At 36.2% G+C, this 18,661-nt stretch overlaps 1 protein-coding gene across 6 annotated transcripts in view; it reads left to right on the top strand.

The window, feature by feature from the left end:
* Positions 1-18,661, top strand: part of GRIK2 (glutamate ionotropic receptor kainate type subunit 2) — a 427,988-nt gene that overhangs the window by 46,552 nt on the left and 362,775 nt on the right. Inside the window, exon 1 of one of the 6 annotated variants that reach the window (XM_033008459.2) lies at positions 2,629-2,690. The exons of the other annotated variants lie outside the window; for them this stretch is intronic. The gene's annotated coding sequence lies outside the window, so the exon portion shown is untranslated. Of the gene's footprint in view, positions 1-2,628; positions 2,691-18,661 lie in introns of those variants that run through there. 6 annotated transcript variants of the gene reach the window in all.

Below are 18,661 nucleotides of genomic sequence, written 5' to 3'. Positions count from 1 at the left end.
TAGGATGTTTTTACCTTGAAGAAAATGTAATTAAGAAGAGACGTGGATATTGACCACAGCATTTTGACTATCATGCAGCTGTCTATAATTTGGGATGGCCCTTCACATATACCACAGAAATGTTCATTTGTTGATGACACGTCTTTCCACTCAGGAAGATGGCACAAGAGATAACAGTGACATATGTACCTGCAGACTACCATGGCTTCAGCTGGAAGAGCTGTATAGAGGGAGAAGTGGCGCTGGCACTAGAGTTGGTTGTACGGATCTTTTGCTAATGGTGAAGTTGGCTTGGAAGCAAATGTATGCTGAGAAATCTTTCTTACACAACTGGAAGTTATGGTGTGCATATTAGTTGGAACAATAACTAAGTATTTCCCATCTACAATTTTCTTTTTAAGCCATTAGTAATGTCATCTAGGAATCAACATCCATGTTAAAACTTGAGTTAAGCAGTACATCCAAATAAAATTGTTCCTTGAGTAGTGAGAAAGAGTATGTGAATGAAGAATAGGACTGTATAAATTATTGAAGATTGCACAAGATGAGTCAAGAAAAATGAAAGTCAAGAAAACACTTGCTTTTTTTAGTATAGTAGAGCTTATTTATTTATTAATTTCAGGTCTTAAATGCATCATTTTAGTCTTGCCTGTAAACCTACTAGGAGCTGAAGTAAACTACACACTTGTGGTTTAAATCTGTCTGGCTGCCAAACACTGCGCAGCCGCTTGCTCACCCTTCCCTGCCCAGGGCATGAGGAAGAGAATTGGAGGGGTAAAGGGAGACTCATATGTTGAGATGAAAACAGATTAATAATTGAAATAGAATAAAACATCAATAATAATAGAAAGTACAAATGGATAATGCACAATGTGATTGCTCATCACCTGCCAACTGATGCCCAGCCCGTTCCCAGCTAGTGATCCCGAAATACCAAGATCCTGCAGTCTCAATCCCAGAAGCGAGAGAGAACCCTCGCCTTCCCAGCTGCCCCTCCTTTATATACTGAGCATAATGTTACGTGACATGGAGTATTTAATTGGCCATTGGCTCTGCTCCCTCCCAGTTTCTTGTACACCTGTGCATGGGCAGAATATGGGGAACTGGAACGTCCTTGATCTCTTAGCAACAGCTAAAACCATCAGTACATTATCAAAATTCTTCTCATACTAAATCTCACACTGAACGCAAGCCACAGCACTATTTTAACTACTAAGAAGAAAAATTAATTCTATCTCAGTTGAAACCAGGACAACAGGTTAGTAAGAAAGTGCATATCTAGAGCAGAAGTAGAATCTTTGTCATAAAAAGAAGCAAAATCAGATGCCCCAAAAGTCACCTAGACAGGAAGGTTTTTAAAATAACTATGTGAGAGGGAAAAACATTTTTAGTACAAACATTGGCAGTTCAAAATTCAAATAGTCAAGTGCACAGTGAACAGAGAACTGGGCAGACTGGGACGACCAATTCTTGCCTGAGGCTTTCAAGGCCACAGGATAAACCTGCCATACACAGGCTGTTCCTTGAGCTGTGAAGACAGAGAGGTGACAAAGGAGAAAAGCAACAAGAAGAAAGACAGCAGAGTTTAGTCAGTGAATTGTTTTTGTTTTGGTTTGGTTTGGTTTGTTTTTTTACTTACCAAAATTTAATTAATAAATATTTATTTTTAGAAATGAAATAACTAAGATATATCACTTTTGTTCACAGATGTTAATTCCTTCGTGGCCTGCATGTTAATATGTTAATATGTAATTTAATTATACTTCTGGTTTTGTCACTACTGATACTATAAGGGTACTTCATATTTAGATATCATAGAGCTAGGAAGCTATAGACCTTAAAAATAAAATTATCTTTAAAAAACCCCAAACAAACAATAAATAAACAATTCCTCCATTTTTCACTTTAGATGATGTAATCTCAAAACACTGTATTTAGAACTGCAAAAAGTCTTTCCTATCTGATATGTAGGTAATGAGAAGTATCTGGAAAAAGGAAAACTAACCAGCAAACATGAGGCCCGAAGAGAAGGGCAAGTCATGATGTGTATTAAAGTTCCTGACTGTTTTGAAAATTCTATTCAAATTTGTTTCCATTTATGTCCATTAGAATTAAGGAGAAGTAAAGCCTGTGTCTATTTCTCCCTAGAAAATGCATCTGCTTTGCCTTTTTATTTTTTTCTCCTTCAAAATATTGACTATTCTTAATTCTTGCTGCGTCAGCAGTGACAGAAAATATTTCATAACAACCAGAGGTTAATCAAGAAGCAATTTCACTTGAAAACAAGGAATTCTGAAGATCAAAGGGCAGGAAACCTTAGGTCCTTATACCTTAGCTAATACAGTCTGTAGGTCTTCTATATTCAGAAGAAATTACAAAACACATGACATTAACAACACAGGTGTCCCATTGTAACTAAGTCCAGCATAAAGTATTTCCCATGGTTTGTGATACAAAGGAACTAAAGGATGGTGATCAGATGTTAGCAAACTCTTATGATACCGCATTCTGTGGAAAAACCTTAAATATCTCTCTCTCTTGTTGTCTTGTATTTACCTAAGATGTAAGGGAAATGCCTTTAATTGAATCTTTGTTGATATTTTTCTCTGGCTGAAGACTATATTAAGGAAGAAGGAACACATGGAATTATATCCTTGTTTGGCAAACAACCAATTGACCCTCACAGGCAGGTAGGTACTTTTATGTGCCCTGCTGGTTTCTGCACAAGTCTGGTTAGATCTGTTTATTTGCTAGACAAGAACTTTGGTAAGCCTTTCAGGTAATAAAACACTTCTTCAAACTTCAAGTAGTAAAGGGGGTATTTAAGCGAGTGAGTTCCATGAGAGGTCATTTTTTTTTTTAGGCTGAACTTGTTGCAATCCACAGCCAAGATTACACATTTATATTAGGCAAGAATAAATATGAGAATAATCAAAGAGAAACCTCAGAGGAATAAGAACACAGTAAACAGTGATCATGGTCATGAAATGGCCTGTCTCCGAAAAAGAGAGAAATTATTTTAGGTACTGGTTAAGATTTTGGATCTTTTTTTGTTCTTCCTTTCAGCAGAGGTAATAAAAATTATCTTTTAGCATATCCCTTTCCAGCCCTGTGACAAAAAGAGCTAGCTGATGGGTGAGGAGAGCTTGTTGGTATACTTTTTATTTTCTACTAAACAGGGAAAGGAAACTCCCATCTGCTGTTTAGAATTGCTGAGCATCCAAAACAAAATAAATGCATAAGACTGTTACCTTGTTTGGGGCCAGCTAAGTCTTTAAAGGGCTTTCTTTTTGAGAAGAAAGTGAAAAGAGAATAAAAAGACTTGAAGCAGGACAGAAAACAAGTGCACAGAAATTAAAGGCAGCAGCTTAAAATGAGTTAAAGATTTGGCTTTGGCTTTCTACAACACTGACATATAAAAATGAGTGAGCCAATACTATTTAAGATTGTAGTGGAGGTACACAAAAGCCCAATTAATGAACAAGCTTTCATTTTATTAGGTGTTGGTAAAAGGATTAGGTTAGAGGGTGAGAAATTCTGTATCCCAAGGCACTTAAACTGTATTTTTAGTGGGGCTAGTTAAAAATAGCCTTTGTATTTCACAAAGCAAAGATCTAGCTCAATAGATGTAGGTATGTAAGTTATAGTGGCTCTTGTAAAAGGTTTCAGATTTTTTGATGTATTGCATTTCTTTCAGGTAGCAATATGGGTATTTTTAAGTTACATTCTTTGAGGCAGTGCCTGTTTGGGTCTCCACTCGTGAGAAGCACCAAATATACTTTCTATAATCTGAAGTGGGGATGGAGAGAGTGTTTTCAGATAGCAAATGATCACTACCAAGATTTTTAATAATTATTAGGTATTTGGGTTGAATGTAATTATCCTAATGTTTGGAAATATTGCCTTTTTATTTCCTGTAGAATCTAGTATTTTCTTCAGGCACAGCTTTTTATTCTCTTCCTCTAACCACTATATCTACTTTTACAGATACACAGAAATGTATTCACCTCTTCTGTACTTTTTTATTTAAAAGTACTCTCTGCATTTTGACAGAAAAAGACAAATGGACTATTTTCCCATCTGAGAAACTCAAGAAATGTGATTTAATTTTATTTTTTTTTTCATGGACTGCCTTCACTCAATGATCTTGAATTGGACTATGCTCTATGAGTGATCTCTAAAGCATTTAATGTCACTAGTAATTTTCTGATATTTTAAACATTCCTCACATGCAGTACTCCAGTTTATTGAGTTAATAATTTTTGTAGAGAAATCTTGAAGATTTTTCTCCACACTGGAGAGGATAAACTGCATAAAATTAATTTGTGAGCTCTCCATTGTAAGTTGTCCATTACATTTTCAAGAGAAAGTTCTAGGAGCTAAGATGATTATCATGAGAATGACAGAGAGAACAAAAAATGCATATCCAATATATATAAAATATTCCCTATATTGTAACAACACAAAGATGATGACAAACAGGTATGGAAGGTGAAGTTATCACTTGTCTGGAAAACTTTTTCCCCTGTGTGGGGGTATATTTATTGTCCTGGTAGAGGAAAAATGTTGAGGATTCAACTACGAACATCTGCCAAATCTGTTGCTGCTTCATTGAGGGGGAAACATCTCGTTATCATTATGTTCACAAAGTCATCTATGCTGCATAAAATCTCACTGGCAGACAACTTTTCTGTCTTGATTTGGAAAATGTTCTGGAAGGACAGTATGGATTTGTGGCTTCTTAACTGTATAAGGCTAGAAGCTGTTGGTCTGAGGCATGTTGGTCTGAGGCAGTGACTTTTCTAGTGTGACAAAGACATCCATTTTCTTAGAACTTCCACTTGAGACCCCAGGCAGCTTCAAGATGTCCCTTGACTAGGTTTCCCAGAATATCCTAAATTAGTCCAAGAAGGCAACAGGACAATGAGCCAAGAGTGCTAAAAAGTCTGGTGAGGAGCAAGGGAGACTGATAGTCTTGGCTCAGTTTAAATCTTGGCCTCTCTTTCAGGTGCTTGGTATACTGTTTTTTGCTAGACATTATTGTGAATGATAGCAAGAGTTAGACAGGTCTTGTGCAGAGTACAACAAAGTGGGTTTATTAGGTGTTCATGAGGCAAGATGCATTGAGGACAGATCAAATTCTAGAAGAGTCTTTGCTGAGTGTATTGTACAACTGGTAAAATAAATGTGTCCAAGTGTGCCTCAAGCTGGTCATAAATCAGATATATGTGACTTAAATGTTCTGGAATCCTTGCTGTATTGATTCCATGGAGTGAGTGCTCCAGCCTTGGATCTCCACACTGAACAGACCAAGAGAGCAATTTAATATACTGATGTAGACACAGCTGTATTTCCCATTTTTTTAAATGTATCTTTATGTTGGTTTATGTCACTATAAACCAGCAGTGAGTTGTTGAAGAATTGTAAGTCTGCTGGAATTTCCAATGCTCTGGTCTGTTTTCTGCAGTTGTATAATATCTCTGTAGGAGTGTGATAGGGAAGAAATGTTTTCTGTATTTAGTCCTGTAGTTTCTAATAATTTTTCAGCCTGCAACCTATGCTGTCTGTGTATAACAGTCCTTCAGAAAAAATCCAGAATACAGTGTTCAGGGGTGTTCATAACAAGGTATACTCATTTTACAAGCAAACACAGTGTGATGCGAAGAAAGAAAAAGTGTGTTTAAGTTTAATTTGGTTGTAGTGAGATGTTGGAATAGAAATTTCTCTTGCTTTGAATTAAGCATTTCACAGGGGGATTTTTTTTTTTATTAATTAAGACAGCTACAACACTTTCACATAAATTATTCAGCAATTAAGAGGCAGCTGTTACAAGATGCAGTCATCCTGGCCTAACTATTTTTCATGTGGATCTTTAAACACAGTGAGTTTTGGATTATGTACTTCCTGCTTAACCAGCTGTTGTGGTTCAACCCCAGCCAGCGGCTAAGCCCCACACAGCTGCTTGGTCACTCCTCCCAGTGGGATGGGGAAGAGAATTGGAAAGGTAAAAGTGAGAAAACTTATGGGTTGAGATAAAGACAGTTCAATAGGTGAAGCAGAAGCCGCGCACACAAGCAAAGCAAAACAAGGAGTTCACTCACTCGTTCCCATGGGCAGGCGGGTGCTCAACCATCCCCAGGCCAGCTGGGCTCCATCACGTGTAACGGTGACTTGGGAAGGGAAACACCATCACTCCGAACAGCCCCCTCTTCCTTCTTCTTCCTCCAGTTTTATGTGCTGAGCATGATATCGTATGTTATGGAATGTCCCTTTGGTCAGTTGGGGTCAGCTGTCCCAGCTGTGTCCCCTCCTAAATTTTGTGCACCCCCAGCCCACTTGCTGGTGGGGCGGTGTGAGAAGCAAAGACCTTGACTCTGTGGAAGTGCTGCTCAGCAATAACAAAAACATCTCTCCATTATCAACAGTTTTCATCACAAATCCAAAACGTAACTCCATACTAGCTACTATGAAGAAAATTAACTCTCCCAGCCAAAGCCAACACAGTAGCTGACTCCATTCTGCAAACAGAATGTATTTTAAGTTCACTTTCAATTTTTTACATGGTATTGCTTCATTAGAAAATTTATTTATTTAAATTAAGTAGACAGAAGTTTAGTAAACTGACTTCTCAGTCAACTAAATTTCTCACTACTTTAGTCTTATATCCAATGCCTTCTGTACATATCTTAATATACACTCACTTTTTAAATTTCTGTCTAGTCCCTGCGATGTTTAATTTTTTTCCTATTCTGTTTTGTTTTCAGAACATTACCATCCCTCCTTCCTGCTTCTTCAATATTTGATGCTTGTAATGTTCTATTTATTTCACAAACATTTTTGTCTAAAGAAAACAAACCATAACTTTCTTCCTTTTGCTCAGTTCTGCATTTTGTGGCCTTCCGGTCACAATGACGCAAGTTGTAATAATAATTGTTATTTATTTGTGTAAAATATCATAACAGCTATCAATCTGGAGTTGAAGTTCCTGTGGGTTGAATTCTGATTTGAATCCTACATCTGTGAAATCCGCTGTAGAAAACAGCTCCTAGCAACACTAATGTTTTTGATAATGTTATTTGAGATGGAAGATCTTATTTTAGCTTTTAGAGAGGCTCCTAATCCTTATAATGTACCAGGAGGAGTAACTGATTCTCAGATGTGCCAACCAAAATATTTTCATTTATATTGTGTTCTTATATGAAATCACTCACTAGAATATTCTAGTAATATGTGAGATTAGACGTACAAAAAAAAAATTCAGTGGGCTCAGTGTGTTTTTCTTTAATTTCCTGAAATATCTATTCTCTGTACAACTTGACATAAGATAAAATTCACCTGGCCAAATTTGCTCATTGGTTATGTTGCATGTAATTCCACTTCTTTTATTACTGTTTTGAGGGTGTAAGGGAGACAATAATTTGATCATCTGCAGTAGATGCATTCACATTCTTTCCTCGCACTTGAGTTCTTAGCTCGCCTTCTGCTTTGGGTATGAAATGATGAGAGTTTTAACCTCAGGTCACACATGTGTAGTTTGTTATACCTTCTTGAGGATTCCCTTTAAGACCTGAGTCCTCACAACTTTTTGAATAGCCTGTATTAATCTTACAGTGTACTGCTAAACCCAGTCTGTTGTATTTATGTAGCTGGTAAAATGTGTTTGCTACAGGTTTGAAATTTGTCTCATAAACTAGTTGCAAGAGCTTGTCTCTTCTTTCAAATAGTCACAATAAATGAAATATAGTGGATTTCAAAAAATCACTAAATCAGTCCTGAAGATATATAGTATATCTAGTCAATGTGTTGATCAAATTAAGTTTTTATTTCACAGAAATTATGCATCAGCACAGTCTAACTAAATCAGTTCCCTGGAATTTACTTTCTCTCTTTGAGGTAAAATATATCCTCATCTCACCAGCTACATTCTCTTTTTGGAAATCTTGTCTAGGCATTATTTGAGGACTTTGGACACCTTTCAGAGATTTCCACATATCCAGAAGAACAGACCTTTGGATGGTTCCAAACCACTGTATACGTGGTCCAATCGTACAGTAAATCCAGCTGATTCAAGACAAGCACAGATCTATGGTTTAGCATGTATTAGGGAAATGGGAGCCCAAATTTTTCTTTGATGAGATCAAAGAAAATTTATCACTTGGACCACTTGACTTAAGAAGCAGCCCTAGTTAAACTAAACTAAACTAAAAAAGCTAAATGGGCAGAGCTATTTTCAAATACATAACCTGGTCTTGATATAGCTGACATGAAAATAAATTTTGGTCTTCAATGGATTCTTTGTGTGCAATTAATTGACTTTAGGGTAACTAAATCATGACAGTTCTGGGGTATAAAAGCAAGAAAACGACATAATTGGCAAGTCTGGTCCAAAAAAGCTGGGTCAGGCCTGTGAGTGGATTGGGCTTGGTGGGGCCCATGGCCAGACAAGGCAGGGCTATGATCACTTAAATAACTGTGATTCCCTTTTCTCTATTCTGGCTTGATATTAAAACAAATATACTCCTTTTTATTTTACTGGCTTCTTGGTCTTAAAAATTCAGTCTGTACCTTTTTTTTTTCTTGCACTGTGCTTTAAACATCCTCTTTCTTTGTAAACTTGATTCTATTGTGGAAGAGACTTCTAAAGCATCTCACATATAAATTCAATAGATTTTGTTCTTTCTAATGCTTTATTTTCATGTTACCTTGCATCTGTCATGAGAATCTGGCTGGAATTTTGAAGCCATCCCTTTGAAAACTGTATTTTCTTCTGATTTTCCTTATCATGAAGTAGCTGAAAAGTATTCCACCCTACAAAAAATCCTATTCCAGAGTTTAACACTTGCTCTTAAACCTAAAATTGGTGATTGTGAAGATTAAGGATCACTGTTCTAAATATAAGTATTGAATAAATAGTATTTCATGTATACTGAAATTAATGAGAAAAATTAATGAAAACTCTGTTAAGGAAACATTCTCATGTTTCTACATCCTCAGGCAGGCAACAAGTACATTAGGCACTGCAACCTATAAAATGAAGAATTGACAATAGGGTGGTATACTTCTGCTAAATATCCAACTGAAATCCCAATATGTCATGTATGTCACTTAGAGAAAAGGGGATAAATATTTCTTTGCAAATTTGTTCTGAAATCACTATCAAGTGTTTCATTGCCTTTTGAAGTTATATGAATTCTGAGGATTTTACTGAATTCTTTAAAGAGCCTTTTGTTCCACAGAATTACAGGGATTTTTCTGTGTAGAAATGACTGGCATTTTGTAATTAATCTTGATAAAATATGTGGGTATCTATTTGGGAAATTGAATGTGTAAATCCAAAATCCATTTCAATTTCTGATATACAAAAAGGAAAAGTAAATCTTCAAGAGTTCTGTTATTAGCCACCAACAAAACAATTACAAAAATTAGTCCTTAGATTGTGGTGATAGGTTTATAAGTATAAAAGAAAGTAAATATGAAAGCAGGTATTCATTTTAACAAGAAGGTAATGATATTAGTTCCCATGAAGAAAGTTAACCAATAGTTATTATTATTTTAATTTATTTGGTTATACATCCTTTGAGAACTGAGGTGTGATTCTTTACAGTTTTGTACCTTGTGTTGATATTTTAATGGTTTGAAGTTACATGGAGTAATCAGACCAACTGAGCCTGTAATACTTACAGAATGAATGCTCATGTGTTTATTCTTAGTCTCAGTAGACTAGCAGAACAAGTTCTACAAAACTGTGAAACTTTGCAGGTTTGTTTTGTTTTGTTTTGTTTTGTTTTTTTTTTTTCCCCAGGAGAAATCCCAGTTCATTTATTGCTGATAGCACCCTGTGAATATTATGAATTTACTAATTCGTGGCAGGTGTTCTGTAGGCACGTTCATAAGTACAAATAATGAATAACAGGCTACATAGATAATATGCTAGTCACATGTCAAAATATCATTGTCTGAGTAAAAAAATATTCCTACGGTAAATGATAAAATAAATGGATGAAAGAGGTATGGAGACATAGCCTGTAACAGCTGATGATGGGATAGTGATAAGGTAAGAACAAACAATTAAGGGAAATAAGAATCAAGCTACCTGATTTTATTTCTGGATGTCATTTTTCCCTTTGATAAAAAGGAAGCATAACACAGAAAGGGATATAAAGGTTGGGAAGACATCAGTAAAATGAACATTGCAGACTCAAGATCTGCAAAATTGGATAACATTCTTAGTTTGTTTTCCTGAAAGGCCAGGCAGCAACTGGGAGTCGTGGAGGGAAGTCATACAGGAAAAAAAGGTTGACTCACAGAGTCTGGAAGGAGTCTACTGAGACAGTGGTTTACTGAAATAAGTAACAAGCACAAGTCTGTGCTAACCTTTCATTTATTGTCACAGACGGCATGCACATAGGGATTTGTTCTTGATAGCACAGATGCTGTCAGAAAATATCACTCTCGTATCCCTGAAATATCTGCTCATTAGTGTATCCTTTTTCCACTCTGAGCTTCCTGGCAAGAACCATGGATGTGAAGTCATCCTGATATGAAGCCTGAATTTGAATGTCAGGACCTCTGTATATCCTTGGTCTCAGGTTACTATTTGTGTTGATACTGCCCCAACCAGAGTGACTTTTACTGTCAAGTGCTGAGTAGAAGTTCTGTCAGAAATTCAGAGACATGGCAGTGAATCTTGATTTCAGTAATACTCATTGAAGTTCATTTTCCTCCTCCATATGCAGAGGTGACAAATAGCATGTGAAGATGATTTTTTATTTTCTTGGTGTTACACATTATAAAGTGTAAGAGCAATCAATCATTTAAAGTGTTATGAAATATTTTTGAGAAATGATGACTTATAGCTCAGCTAAAAGCTTATATTTTTTTGCACAGAGTCCAAATATGCTGCCCAGCACAACTAACCTCACTAGGCACTAAGGAACACTGCAGAAAGTTTCCCTACTTTCCTGTATTGAGTGGCAGCTGAATTACCCTGTAGTTGTCACTAAAGACTAATGATTTAGGATAGTAACAGTGACACATGGTTTTTCTCTTTTTCCACAGAAGGGAGAACTCCAGAACAAATAATAGTGTGTTCTCTAGTGTACAGGCCAATACACTCATAGATGCCCACTTACATACAATGAGTCATTCACTCTTTACAGCATCTGGGCCTCTCAACTTAGAGAAATCCTTTGTAGATAGTCAAAGCAGGAGGGCTTACTGATTCTGAGCAGTTTCTGTGAGGGAAGACCTCTATTCTGGATTGGTATGATTGTCCCCTTAATAGGGGTTTAAACAGTCTGTTCTGACACAACATCATAGTAAACTGTGTTACTATTCCTCCAGGACACCACTCTTTTGAGTAATACAGGACTCTAGTTAGGAAATGTTACATTTCAATGACAGGGAGAAGACCTGGATTATGCAGTAACCTAGGGAATTATATGAAGAACAAATGGTTCTGTGAAGTTGTCTGCATTATGAAGTGTTTGAAAAGTTCTGTTCTACAACCTCGATAACATGTTAATAACATGGAAAGTAAATGTGGTTGGGATAAAGACACATTTTCACTGGCTGTGTTACATGAATTCGCACACTTGGCATCTTGCTGAATGTTCATAAGGAAGACACTAGTTCCAATACATCTCAACTCCCAGAACAAGATATGACTTGATGGGGGTAGTGGTATCCCCAGTAATGCAATGAAAATAACTATCAGGAGATCTAAACCTGGTAAGAGGCTCAGTGTTGTATATATCTAGCAATATTGAAAATACAAATGGCAAAGGTCAGTTTAAGGACAATTACTTTCTCTTTGTGATACCCCTGGAGTTCAGTGGTATATTTAAAAAAACATGTTATTCCTTATGCCAAGTCTTAATCATCTTTTGATAATTAAAGTTGCAAAAATCCCAACAGTTTTCCAGTTGGGATGTGGCACTTTTTAGAAGGTTTAGCTCTTTGGTGTTTAGTAAATTGCATTGAACTTCTTTGATGAGACAAACAAGACAAATATTTGTGGATTATCTTTGGTAACTTTCACCTGGTTAAACCTAAGATAAAAGTGCTTATTTTTCTCTTATGTTCTTCCTGTTGGGAAGATATTTTTCTTTAGAGGTTTTAATACTGTTGAGGATTTACCCTCTCAAAGTTCTCTTTTTCCTGTGTCATATGCAGAAAGAGATCATGGCTTAAAAACAAATATAGTAAGGACTGGATCTATGTTGTGTTATTTTTCAAAACCTCCAAAGGTATTTGTTTACACTTAAATATTCACTGCCTGACTTCAACAGAAAGATTTTAGCTTTCCTAAACTGGATGTATGCACTAAAGAGATTTCAAGGGTTATTTGTAGGGAGAATAATGGAAGGGTATCTACGTGCGCACAATATGTATTTTTAATAGAATGCATATTTCATGTCATGTCTTTCTATTTTGCTTTATATAACTTAGGTCTTATGCATTCAAGATACAAGAGAAGGCAGTACATCAGTTCAGAATTCATGAAGTTACAGATAAAAAAAATACATACTTTAGAGTATGAATGAAGACAGATTTCTATTTTGGGTTTCTTTTTAAAAAGCACAATATATAATTATAATTAGTTGATTGGCAGTCCTTCAGCATGGTGATTTTAAAATGTTACACAATTTGTTCTACAATCTCTTTTCAGAGTTATATGACTGCTAATTTTAAAGAATGATAAAGGTTGAGATATGCTATACTTTAGGGACTTGCATAGTTAAAAATCATATTCAGTACAATTATAACTTGAATGTTAGCCCTTAAATATGATGAGTGATGCAAAAAAGTCTGACACATAATGTTGAGAATATATCTACAAGGGGTCTGGTCTGGACATATTTATTCAGACTCTTTCCAGGCAATTTTTACTTGTTAGACTGAGAAATAGATTTTCATCTTGAAAGCAAATATCTGTGGTCTATTGAAATTTTTTGTCTGCATACAGAGCATGTAGACTTCTACCCATTATATAGGACAGAAGGGATAAGAACAGACATGCAAAAAATAAAGTCAATTTTATTCAATTAAAACAAAAGTTTGGAAATCCAGTTTTAGAAAAGATGGTTATATAATTTATAGCATGTTGCACATTGTGTTATTTGTGCAAACTTCATGCTTCATTGAATTGATTACCTGCCTATTTTTTCCACTTGTTAAAGATCAAAATTTGGTGTCTAATAAATGTTTCTCCTATTTATTTCCTGCTGCTGAGAAATTGTCTTCTGTTATTGATTTTGAGTGGTTCAATTTTATATTAATGTGGTTTATTCCTTTGTATTTCAGTAGTTCTCAGTTGTTTTGGTTTGTTTGTTTGGTTGGTTTTGGTTTTGTTTTATTTTATTTTTTTTTTAATTCTATATGAAGGGACAAAGTAAAAAAATCTCATGCCAAATTTTGTAATATTTGAAAACTTAGTTTGTCATTACAGATGAAGTAACATGGCAAGTTTCTGTGGGTTTTTCTTACTGCCCTTGCAGCACTTCTAAAACAGTTCAACCTCTCTTTGTTATTATTGGTTCCAAGTATACACTTTGTTCTTGTGACATTTTTAAAGGACCTTTTGTGCCCTTAGGTATGTTAGACATAATATTTATCAGCTTAGTTCTAGAGAAAAACACTTAGGTCTTTTAGCTTCAGGAAAGCAAGTTTGATGATTGGTCACCAAACTGCAAAGAAATACTTGTGTAACAGCTACTATATTCAACTATTTCACTTTGCTTTACGAAGTCTAAATTAAAATTGTAGATGCCAGTTCTTGGGCCATTAAATGATTCAATTCTTTCACCTTTAGCTCCCCTCCCTCACCTGCCTTTTTGGCTTATCTTTCAGTTATCTGAAGATGTGTCTCTGTGATTGTTGGTGTATTTACATAACACTGTTTGCTTACAGCACTCATTAAGTCTCTGACCTATGTAAGGGTTACCCTAAGAAAATATATTACATAGACTCCCTAAGATGACATTTCTGTTGTTAACCAACTGTTTTAATCATACTGAGATTTGCCAGGGTTACTTTCAGAGAAATCAAAGCCTTTCCAGCATCATTCTGTCTCATTGATCCGTTCTTTCATTCTAGAATTTCTTCATTGTATTCAGGCAACTGTAATTGTAGCATCTCACACAGATGAACAGGAGTTAGTACCAATGCCACTGTGGCAATGTGCACAAAGAGGATACTAGGAATGCTGAGGTCATCCCTGTTTTTCACTCAAGTGTGCAAATAATGAGCTTAATAAGAAAATTATAATCTCATATCCAGGGTCTAGAAGAATCCCATCTAAAGGGACAACTTCCTTGAATCCTTGACTGAATGACTGGTAAAGAAAATTTTTTTTTTTAAAGTTATCAAGTTATTGAATTCCAACCAATTTCTTCTGTGTTATGTAAGTAAGACTTATGAAATTTTGAATATATAGGGGTTATATGATAATTGACAATAAAATAAAAAATATTTCTGTTAAACTAGATGGAATATCACTGGATAAAAAATTAAGGTCTAGACAGCTGTGAAGGTGCAGGTAGCTGAAGCACAGTTCCTTTCAGTTTATGCCCTGTTTTCCTTTCTTATTCATATTGGGAATTGAGTGAATGATCTTTTGAAAGAAAAAGGGTTACATTCCATTTTCCTTCATTGCTTCTTGTCAGATTTTGACACTGAAGGAAAGGAATAGAAGAGCTTCTGGTTGCAGGGAATGTTATGATTTTTATTCCTATTTTCTCATGCAGAACGGACACTTGTCAGAATATGCTGTTATTTATATATTAGGGGATTTGGAATAGAAAAAAGCCAAACTAAAGGAACATATTTGTATGCAACCTCTTTTGCAAGCTTTATCAGGACACAAAGTAGTAGTTGTTTCTCTCTACATACAGAGTCTCAGTACATAGGGAAATGATGCAGTTGGGTAATGCAATAGAAATGACACAAGACACAACAAAGTCATTTCTCCCCCAAAGTAGTTTTGACATTCTTTCAGTGCAATTCCTTTTTTGCCCTTCAGTCTTAGATTGAAGCCTACCTATTTTCGCTTGATGATCAACAGTTAACTCAGCTTTGTTCTGTAAATCAACAAAACAAGACCAGTGTTTTGAAACTCCCGTTCAAACATGTGGCAATATTTTGGTAACAGGGGGTGTGCAGGGATGGCCTCTGTGGAAAGAGGTCAGGGGCTTGCCCCATGCCAAACACAGCTGGTTCCAGCCAGTTCCTCAACAGACCCACCACAGGACACAGACAAGCCCATCTGCAAAGTCAATGGTGTCTACTTAATCCTGACAACACCAACAACCAGAGAAGAAGGAAGGGAGGACATGCTCCGGGTGCTGGAGCAGAGATTCCCCTGCAGCCCATGGAGGGGATGGCTGTGGAGCTGGTATTCCCTGCAGCCTGTGGGTAGGACCATACCAGAACTGGGTGATATTCCCTGAATGAACTGAGGCCTGTGGAGTGTCTACAGTGGAGCGGGTTTATCCTGAAGGACTGTGGCCTGCGGGGCGAACCAATGCTGGAGCAGGGAAAAAGTTGGAGGTGGAGGGAGCGTCGGAGAGGAGCTGTTACACAGTGATCACAACCCCCCTATTACCCATCCCCCTGCAGTGTTTGGGGTGTGGGCTGGAGGAAGGAGAGCTGGAAAAAGTGGGTGAAGCTGAGCCTGGGAAGAAAGGGATGTGTGGAGATGTAATTTTAATTTGTCTTTGTTTCTGATCATCCAACTCTATTTTAATTGGCAATAAATTAATTTTCCCCAAGCTGAGTCTGTTTTGTCCATGATGTTAATTGATAAATTATATCCCTGTCTTTATCTCAACCTACAGTTTTTTTGCATGTTATATTCTGTCCCTGTCCTGTTGGGGAAGGGGAGTGAGAGAGTAACTGGGTGGGTGCCTGACAGCTGACCAGAGTCAACCTGTCACAAAACTATAATGTAACTTCTCTTTAACTCTTGTGTTCTTAACAATGGTTTAAGTATAACAGTACTGTGGTATTACTTGGAATAATATATGCAAACTTCTGCATAAGCATGTAAAGGACATTTTAAATTCTCTAGTTTGTGATTAATAGTTAAAACTGTCCATTGAGATAAAACAGTGACATATCATCAGTGGACAAATGTTTCTTTCTCTGGTGAACTCCATTTTGGAGGATTTTGTACCATAATGAGGTAGCAGTAAGTTGACTGTATAAACCCAATCTAAGAAAGGGTAATAAGTTTTCTTAAAAAAAGCCTAAAATTGTAAAAGTATGCACTGATTAACATTTCTGTGGTCCCACTACTTACAAAGCCTCTGCTTTTTCATTTTTTTGCTAGAAAAACTGACCAGTTGCCAGGTTGTATAAAATTTAGCAGGTAGTCCTGTTAATTACAAACATTGCCTCCTCTATTTCAGCATGCACAAAAGGTTGACTGATTTATTGTGTGAACTGTTGGTTCTTGTCAGATAACTAAAAGGAGTCACCCTTACATTGCTCTGTAATGGAAGATTTTCTTTGAAGTGTTGAGAAGAAAAAAGACTTTTGGAAATAAAACTTTACCAGCCTTCATTATTTCTAATGACTGATAACAAAGCATCTGACAGGTGATGTATGTTTAAGTTAGGAGTAGTGTAGCCAACAGATCCAATACTACTTTGAAAGTCTAAATTACTGCACTCTCAGCAATTAAGCAAACTTGGAAGATGCTTCACAGTGAGTAATTCCTTTTAAAAACAAAGAAATTCTAAGAAAAAAAGTACTTAAAGATCTCATTGGGGCTATAAAGAATTCCAGCAGTTAAAATATGAAATATTAATATTTTGGTTGAAGAGCTAGTTTAATGAATATTTCATGTTTTAAACCTATTTTATTTTCTGTCTTTTATTTTTTTCTTAACTACAAGTAACATTTTAGAATTATCTTTTAGGGGTCGAGCCATTTATTTTCTTCTCTCTTGGGTTGTTCCTCCTTTATTAATTTATTTACTTGTTTACTACTAAAAAAAAAAAAGCAGTTAGAAGTGTATCTTTCAGTGTTTTCTTTTTCCTGTGTACTCCTGACCTTCCCTTCTTTCATGATGCAGACTCCTTCCCTGACAAACATCAGTCTGAGGCTAGTTGGTGCACATAAAAACAATCCCAAAATATCACCACACAAGCTAAATAAATAGTATTTTTGCTTATTTTTATGGTTACCTCTGTTTTCACATTAGGGAAAAAAAAAAAAGTATTTCAGTTGCTTTCTATTTGAGTTGATAATTGCTATACTGAATGGCTGCTGCTGGAAGACTATTTTCTGAAAATTTCAGACAGGAGTGGTTTAGACAATTCAGCCAATAAGACTTGAGAACACAGGTATATTCTGATCCTGTTTTATATCGACCCCTCTTCCTTGCCTGCATCTTGATTTCTGATGTTTTTGAACAGGAATCTGAAATAATCATAGGGTGTTGCTTTTATCATTTCCATGAAAATGTATAATCTTGATTACAGAGTGAAAGTTTGGAAAAAAAATATTCACAGCCCAGAGTTACTCAGTGGGAACATCTTTGTTTTAGTAGCTGCTATGTCCCCAGATGCTACCCTTTTTGGGCATCATTAAATTTCTCTGAGATCATTGGTGAATAATATACGCAGTTCTTTCACAGTGTAAACACATTCTACCCTGATACCAAAGTTACAAACTCATAGGGAAAGGGTTAATTTTGACTGTAATACTGACTCCTGTAAGGAACCAAAGCCTGTCTCTTGTACTCTCAATAAAGTCTTCTCCCCTGTCCTTTTCAAATAAACTTACAGCCATTTCAAAGAAGATGGAGAAGAATGATGTATATTTTAATGCAAGAGATGAATTGCACAACAGGCATTATGACTGGTATAAAAGAAGTCAGAAAAGGTTTGAGGTAAACTGAAGACTGGCATTTAAACACAGGAAAATGAGGATAGAACTGGCTTCAGCATGAACTGAGGAATGACCAGAGAAGTGTTAGACCGCCTGACTGTTATAAGAAGCCTCATTCTCTGTAGAGCGGCAAGGTGCTAGAATGACCATACGATCATTTTCTACCATTTTTTCAATTACCACATATATCAGGTGTGTCTCTTCTCAAAGCAAAATTTGTATTTTCTATTTCCTAAGATCCAGGAATATTCAGGCAACATCTACACATCTGAATTAAGTGTAAATCACAAACAAATCAAACTGATAAACTATCATACAAGCTTTCCCCTAAAAGAAGTAAGAGATGAATATCATGTGAGACACATTGCACTACAGTGTGTCACTAAATCAGGCACCTGTAATCAGATATTTAGGCACTACAACAATGAAACTTATGTAGGACTGGAGTAGATTTTTTACTCTTGAAGAGGAAACTTTTCTGTTCCTAAATAATATGGCTGTCTTGGTATGTCAAAATAATAATAACTATCATATAGGGGGGACAGTCCCTTGGGTTACTTTGGCCAATTTTGCTTTCTATCTTCCCCTCCTGCTCCTTCCCCTGAAGGAATGTTCATTTCATCTTCACTGACATTTTAAAGTCAGGTGGTGACTTTTAGTTTTCTACCCAGCCTGAGAGTTTCTTCAGTGCCCTCAGGAGTGCTCTTGACTTCCTCATCAAACAGTAGATGCCTCAGTCCCACCTAGAGGTCACAGCCATGATGGA

Source organism: Tyto alba, unplaced genomic scaffold (genome assembly GCF_018691265.1).
Source record: "Tyto alba isolate M040663 unplaced genomic scaffold, T.alba_DEE_v4.0 Super-Scaffold_40, whole genome shotgun sequence".
Taxonomy (NCBI): Eukaryota; Metazoa; Chordata; class Aves; order Strigiformes; family Tytonidae; genus Tyto; species Tyto alba.
The sequence above is the reverse complement of the archived record's forward strand: the minus strand, read 5'-3'. Positions and strand labels throughout refer to the sequence as shown.